This window comes from Stylophora pistillata, chromosome 1 (assembly GCF_964205215.1).
Source record: "Stylophora pistillata chromosome 1, jaStyPist1.2, whole genome shotgun sequence".
NCBI lineage: Eukaryota > Metazoa > Cnidaria > Anthozoa > Scleractinia > Pocilloporidae > Stylophora > Stylophora pistillata.
In genome coordinates this window covers 39,896,613-39,904,606 of record NC_142519.1, presented here as the reverse complement: position 1 = coordinate 39,904,606, position 7,994 = coordinate 39,896,613, and the positions used below count along the sequence as shown (strand labels likewise).

The window sequence follows — 7,994 nt, the reverse complement described above, 5'->3', positions numbered from 1 at the left end:
TCTTCCGGAATCTCTTCCCATGACTGCTTCACCCGACGAAGGACCAGGTTTTTCAACGGGGCCTTCTTCTTTACCGCTGGCGTGTACTCGAAGGGACCTGTCATCATCCAGTTAAGGTAGTTTCGCCGCATGTTGTCCTTGAATGGTTTGTTGAGGCATTTGTCTAATGGCTGCAGGACTGGAGTCAGGCCGCCTGGAATAACAGCTACGTCAATCTTGCGCCGTTGTAGGTCTGCTTTCACCGACTCTTTCAGATGGTCTTGGAAAGAATCCCATACAAGCAGTGACCGTTCATCGCGAGGATTCCGTGGCAAACAGGTACGAATCCACTCCTTCACTCCTGAAATAAATAACAGAATACCCAATTAGAATAAATTGACAGAATGCGAAGATCAGTCATTTGAGCATAACATCAATTACCAGTGAGCTATGAAATAGAAATGTGACAAATTCCTACCTTTTTCATCCATCCAGCCCTTCTTGTGGAACGATACTCGAACAGTGTCTGGAACAGCGAGGTCTCTTGGAGTGCGAACACCTTTGAAGATCACGGAAGGTGGAAGTTTTTTGCCATCGGTGGCGACTGCGAGTGTGACTGTAAAGCTCCTCTTCTCGGCGCCGCAAGACTTCACTGGAACTGTTCTGCTGCCACTGAATTCAAGGGTTCTGCTCGACGGAAGCTCGAATCGTATAGGAGTTTCATCCATATTGAACAGCCTGGAGAGCGAATGGCCATACCGCTGCCGAAGTGCGATCACGAACCGATGGAACTGGATGATCTTTTCTTCCAGATCTTGTGGGAGTCGCTGGGCCAGGGTTGTCTTAGTGCGAAGGCTGATGGAATGGTGCTTTTTCCATCTCTGGTACCAACCCAGTGAGGCTTTGAAGTCTGGATCACTGCTCAACTCATTCGCTTTTAGCCGGAGAATTAATCCGCTTACAGCAATTCCTGTAAAAGATAAAAGAGATCAATTTTGACTTGTTTTGACAACATGAAAAACTGGCCAATCAGAAGCGGTCATTTCCACGGTTTGTGTAAACATTGCAACACGATCTGACAGATATCAGCTGATCGAAGCTTTTCATTGTTTTATAGAAGCGAAAGACTTACCTTGACTCCTCTGCTCTGAAAACCAGTCCAGTAGTGTTTGATCCAATTCAGGGTACTTTGGCGAAAAGCAGCCCATTGTCTTTCGCTTTGCAGACATTTTAAGCTCACCATTAAACAGGTTCGCTTGATCTTTTCGCCAGCGACGCACCATCGATTCACTGATTCCGTAATCTCTAGCGATCTCGGAGTTGTTCTCGACGGCCTCTGCTTCAGCAACGACTTTTAGTTTGAACGCTAAGTTGTATAAAGAACGACGAACTTTCGGCATGATGATCGATTACGTTAACTTTGGAAGAGCGATTGTTTGAGACAGGATTCTGAACTCAGGTGAATGTTTTGTTATGTCACGCATGGTTCTATTTATTTACACATTAAATTCAACTTATCTGTGATTTGTTGTTACTTTCAATTAAACGACCCATAGCAACTGAGTAAATAACCTACTTTTTGGTTGCATGTTTCCCGAGAGGGAAGCTCCTTTTGTTTTCGGTTTATGTTAATTCATCTCAGTTAACGACACGCGTGGAGTACTTTGCAATTATTAGTTCTCGGCTTATAGCCGAATGTTCTGTGTTTATTTTTATTTCAATGCAACAGCTGCTGACATGAAGAAGTTTAGGGTCTCGGCTTATAGGCGAATAAATACGGTGTATCAATGCCAACATAGTAACTCAATTTTGAGAAGGTTCTTACAGTTTTTGACAGTTTTAGGCAGGGCTCATCATTATGAATCTTCCATGTCAGACTTGAGTCAAAGGTAACACCTAGATATTTTACCGTGGAAACTTGTTGGATATTCAAGCCATCAATGATAAGGTTAAATGACCTGTGTGGTTTTATTTTTGAGAATGTAAGAGAATTAAATCTGTTTTGAGAATACTAAGTGCTAGTCTGTTAGATTTCATCCACTCTGCAACTGCTTTTAGCACACTATTTAACTTTAGTTCAAGATCGTTAAGGTTCTTACAAGAGCAGTAAATGTTGGTGTCATCTGTAAATAAGTGAAAGGTGAGCAATTCTGAAGCATTAGGTAACGAAGTCATTGATTAAAAACAAAAACAAAAAAGGTCCAAGAACAGATCCTAGAGAAACCCCACAAGTGACTGATGGGGAATCAGTGTCATGACCATTAACACACACAAATTGTTCTCTGTTGGATAGATAACACTGAAACCAATCATAGACTTTACCTCTTTATTCATAATGATGCAATTTCAACAAAAGAATACATTGATTTATTGTATCAAAGGCTTTTTATAAATCAATGAAAATACCACAGCCAAACTCAATGTTGTCAATTGAGTCACAAATAGATTCAGTGATACTTATGAGTGTGTGATTGGTGGAACACTTCTGCCTGAAGCCAAAATGAAGTGAGTGGAGAACATTATGACACTCAAGATAACCATAGAGGCACTTCTACACAGCTTTTTCATATATTTTCCTTAAAAAAGATAGCACTGATATTGGCCTATAATTATCATTGTCTTGTCTAGAGTTTTTCTTAAAAAACCACAGTAACTCTTGTCAATTTAAGTTCATTTGGAAAAATGCCACAGAGAAAAGAATCATTAATTAAGGACGAAAAAAGTAGAGAAATATTGTTTTAAGAACTTTTAGCAATGTAACTGGAATACTGCAAGGGCCTATAGATTTGTTATTGTCCATTTGAGATATGTAAGTAGACCTTCCAACTCTCACGATGTCGTCGTGAGACTCACGACTTCAAGACTCATCTCATGGTCTCACGATTTAACTTCCAAATCTCACGGTTTTCCACAATGAACTAGACGCTAGAGGAGCATTAACTCGGGCTACATTTAAAGCTATAGCATTCGCACAAAACACGAGTGCAATTCTAATATACATTCTATGCATAGCGAGATCTGAATTGTTGTACTTTTATTGACACTGTAACATCATTATGTTCCTGTACAGTAGTGATATTGAAAACTTTTTCGAGTAAAGGGCAGTAATCATCATGTCTTCTATTAAATACTTACAACTCCATGGGAAAAGCAAACCAACATTCGCGATATATCGCTTGTATAATTGTAATTTTGGTTATGTTCGAAAGACTAAATCGTACTTTACATGTAATGAACCCAATAAAATCCAATAACAGAAACAGGATTTTTCACGGAAGAGCTAAGCTTAAATATTTAGCCTTACTATTCAAGTTGCTTCTGTCAGTATCCTAATCCAATTCGCTGTTGTTCGCGCCACCTTCGAAGTTGTGTTCGCGAACATTCTAATTTTATCAGCAAGTGAGGTGTTCATCTCCGCATCATAGTCTGTTGTTACATCGGCTGTTCCAGTTTTGCCAGAGTTTTGGTAATTTGAACTCACATATGGCTCATTTCTTATCTCGGAAGAACTAGTATGAACTTTGCACATTTGGCTAGCTTTCGAGCCATATGAGTTCGTGGACCGGCCCATTCCGAAAACGCCCGACATCATTTAGCGTGGGCCCACCACAAACGGCGTGTGCGTTTGTATGTGAGATGAGCTTAAAAGACAGGAATCTTCGCCACATGGTCTTCACCAAACACAGCATTCTGTAAATTATGTTATTTACAAACAGCGAGTTCATGACAACGTAACGAAAGTTGTCACACTTTCATCCCCAGTTTCCGCACTTTTTAAGCAAGGAACGCCTGAGACCATGACCCCCCCTTTTAGCGACCAACAACGGCTTGCATTTTAAGACTCGGGCTTTCCTACGCAAGCCTGATTAATTACAATCCCAGTCAGATACGGCCTAAAATCAACTCAATTTATAAAATAATAGTTGCGAATGGCCACGTGCATTTCTCCTCACTGGGAATCTCGGCCCAGCTATTTTTAAACCTCGCTCTGAGGTCCAATCAGAGCGTGAAGTTCCCTTGGAAGGCTTTTAGTTCATGTGATCAGTATGGTGGAACGAACTCAGCGATCCTCTGAAAACGTCCAAGACCCTCCTGTCGGTGTTACATGCAATGATGAGCAGAAATGAGCGCCACATAATTAAGGTACTTGTATGTCTACTTCGTGTCAATTAATGCTAAAAGGGCACTAATTATGGCAGTTTGAACACTACTACGTATGATTGTTAGCGTTGAGATTCTTTCGTTTTGAAACATTTTTTGTAAATCTCACTATTTGGTCTTGAAAATTTGTTTTGTAGTTTTTTATTAGCTGAAACACAATGGATACATCTCCTAAAAATACTAGGCAAGTTTGTTGATGTTAAAGATTATTGAGATCATGAATTAGATAATTTAAACTGGGAGGAAAAGTCAAGGTTGACTCAGAGTGACCCAGTGACGTCTGCACAACATTTTGGTTACCAATCAGCTTTTAAGGCGCCTTCTAATGAGCAATGCTGCTCCCTTAGGAAAAATTTCAGACTGGTGTCAGAGTTGAATACCAGCAGAGAGGTTCACTACATATTTGTATGTTAATTTGACTTGAAGATGCACCAGTGTATTATTGATCAAATAATTACTTGTGAAAAATCAGTTAATGATCCAGAAGTGGGACTGCTTGTCAACAAACAGATTCATAAGCACTCTCAAACTCGTGTAAAAAATAAAAGATGGAATGCAGATTTAATTATCCACAGCCTACAATGAAATCAACGAGCATTTTACATCCTATTGGCAGTGATGTTTCTGAAAGTGACATATTAGAAAACATAAAGAAAATTGCAAACATATTAGTAGGCATTAGAATGATATGAAAGAGGCAGATGACATCACTTTTAAACAAATGCTAATTAATCTGGACATCACTGAACAAAACTATTATCTTGCTATTTGATCTAGCCCAAATTCTCCCACCATATTTCTGGAAAGAAATCCTAATGAACAACTACAACAATGTCCGTCTAAGTGCATGGAGAGCAAATATGGATATAATTATAGTTTGTTTTGGATGTTTATGCTTGTGCAATGTACATTGTATCATACATTTCAAAAGCTCAGAAGGGAATGCATCAGCTTTTTACAACAAGCATGTGAGGAGGCAAAGAAAGGAAATCGAAATTGCAGCATAAAGCAGCAAGAGTGAGATATTGAGATGAAATTTTTAAATAGTGTGGAGATCAGTGCTCAAGAGGCAGTTTACATATAGTTCATCAGCTACCAACAAGGAAAAGCTCTCGAGAGGTAACTTTTATCACCACTTCACCCCCTGAAGAGAAAGTTCAGCTTCTGAAACCAATGAATGAAATAGATGAAATGGAGGATGACTCTGCAGACATTCACTCTACTGGTCTTATTAAGAGGTACATAGAAAGACCAACAAGCATAGAGAATGTTACTGGCTGATTGGGCTGCATTGTATAACTCACCCAAAAACTCATTTGGGAAAAAATCTAAAAGTTTGAACACAGATAACTTCCTACTTGAAACAGGGAAAGATGATGATGATGATGAATTCGCTGATTTAATGTGGAATCTTACTCTGAAGAACATTTCTGTGAACTTATTATGCTTTTTACTCGTTGGCGAAATGAAAAAGCTGATTTAATAGGCAGTAGCTCTTCATATCAGGAGCATTTCCTTCTTTTGAAAGTAAAAGTAGACAAACAAATGCATCAGTATGCTGTCTGCAGTGAAGATATGAATGACATTGAACAGCATTTACATGACACAGAAGTTAGTGATTCCCAGTATGACTTAGTAGCATCAAATGCGCAAAATGTTGAACTGCAAGATGAAGGAAGCTCTTGGTAATGAAGATTTACATCCCGATTTAAATGAACATTGACCTTTCAGATGATTTCAAAATTCCTTCCACATCACGCCACCATGAGCCACCTATATCAAGTGAATCACCAGATGATGGTTATCGTGGAATGATTTTAAATAAAAAGGAAAAAGAATTTTTTATCACATTTTGCACCCTAGTGAAACCACAGAAACTCCTTTTTATCGCTTTCTGAGTAGTGGAGCTGGTGTGGGCAAATCACATCTTCTAAAAGCCTTGTATCAGGCGGCCCTTAAGTATTTTAACACAAGAGCTGGCAATGATTTTCATCAAATTAATGTCTTACTATTAGGTTCAACTGGGAAAGCTGCTTACAACATTAAAGGTAAAACTGTTCACAGTGCATTTGCTATTCCTGCCTATCAGTCATTCAAAAATTACAAACAATATATCTTGACTTAAATTGACAAAACACCTTGAGAACTCACTTTGGAGGTGTCAAATTGATATTCTTGGATGAAATTTGAATATGTTTGCCATACAGCTTAACAATAGGCTTAAAGATAGTAAGGATTGTTCTGTTCAGACTACTAAAATAACTTCAAGTGAAAACCACATGTATTTTTATATACCATAATAGTAACACAACAAAATCTCCTCAGTAGGGTGGTCTCGTCATAAGTCCAGTCTCACTGGGGGGCGTGAGATCCTCCCACTGCGGGTCCGGGCCCGAACATCCTCCCCACCTCTCCAATACTTTTGGAGACTTGACACTGGTTTCCGTGTAACTTGTTTATTCTTCGCCTTTTCCTTGACCTTTCGAGCAACAGACTCCCCACCGTAAGCACCGCTGTCACAAAATTCATCACTTCCAAATTGAGTACTGCTTGCTTCCAAACGATGTAGTCTCTGTACAGGTCTCCTTAGAAGCCCTTTCTTTGTCTTCAAAACAACAGTACGAATCAAGCCGTCTTTTCCAGGAAGCAATCTTTCAACTCTTCCCATTGGCCACTTTCCTCTCGACACCTTGTCTTCAGAAATCAGCATTACATCTCCAATCTTGAGGGCTGGTTGTTCATTCACCTACTTCTTTCTAACGGATAACTGATGCAAGTACTCTCCCCGCCACCGTTGCCAGAAATGGTTAATAAGCTTCTGCTGGTACAAGTATCGCGCCTCTTTGTGCTTTTGTTTGCTGAAAGTTCGTCTACGAAGTCCGGTAAGCTAAACAGGGATCTTCCAATAGCAAGATGAGCTGGTGTTATAGGCGTTAGATCTCTTATGTCGTCACTTACTGTGGTGAGCGGTCTCGAGTTAATAACGGCTTCAATCCTGGTAAGGATGGTGGCCAACTCTTGATAGGACAACAGCGCTTTGCCCAAGATCTTGCGAAGAGGTTCCTTCACTGAACGCACCAGCCTTTCCCACCAGCCGCCATGCCAAGGGGAGCGCTCGACGATGAACTTCCACTTGATTCCCTTGGAGGTCAATTTGGCCTGGAGCTCTTCCTGATCTATCCTGTCCCACAATCCTTTATTGACAGATGACCCTTGTGTGAACAACTGTTGGATCTCACGGTCAGCGCATTTGAACGTCTTCGCATTGTCAGACCAGATGGTTCTACAGAGCCCTCGTCTACTGATCATACGAAGAAATGCCTGAAAGAACTCTTTAGTGGACAAGTCACCCGTAAGCTCTAGATGGGTCATGCGGGAGGAGGCACAAGTAAAGATGCATATGTAAGCCTTTTCTGGGAAGGCACTCCCTCGTACGAACAATGGCCCTGCAAAGTCTACACAAACGTGAGTGAAGGCTGGAGACAATGACGCCCGCTCTGATGGCAATGGCGCCATTTTCTGTGAACATGGACCAACTCGTTGACGTCGACAAACAAGGCACTTTCCCAGGATTCTTTTAACTTCACGACGTCCCTTGGTGAGCCAGATCTCTTGTCGTAGAACCGAAAGAGTGCCCTCCGGTCCAGCATGAAGTAACTCCTTGTGCACACTTTGTATGATTTTCTCAACTACCGCATGACCATGTGGTAAGATTATTGGATGTTTGGTACCCTCTGGCAAGTATGAGTGCTGTAATCTACCTCCTACCCGCAGCAAGCGATCTCTCTTGTCGAAATAAGGGTCCAATTTTAATATAGCACTGGTGTTTGGTAAAGGAAGGTCCTCCTCCAGCC

General features: G+C 40.6%; 1 long non-coding RNA gene across 1 annotated transcript; it reads left to right on the top strand.

Annotated features, from left to right (window-relative positions):
* The first annotated feature begins 201 nt into the window (after positions 1-201).
* Positions 202-1,503, top strand: LOC148742485 (uncharacterized). Its single transcript, XR_015999796.1, has 2 exons — positions 202-318; positions 475-1,503. It is a non-coding gene; the product is annotated as an uncharacterized LOC148742485 (long non-coding RNA).
* The last annotated feature ends 6,491 nt before the right edge of the window (positions 1,504-7,994 follow it).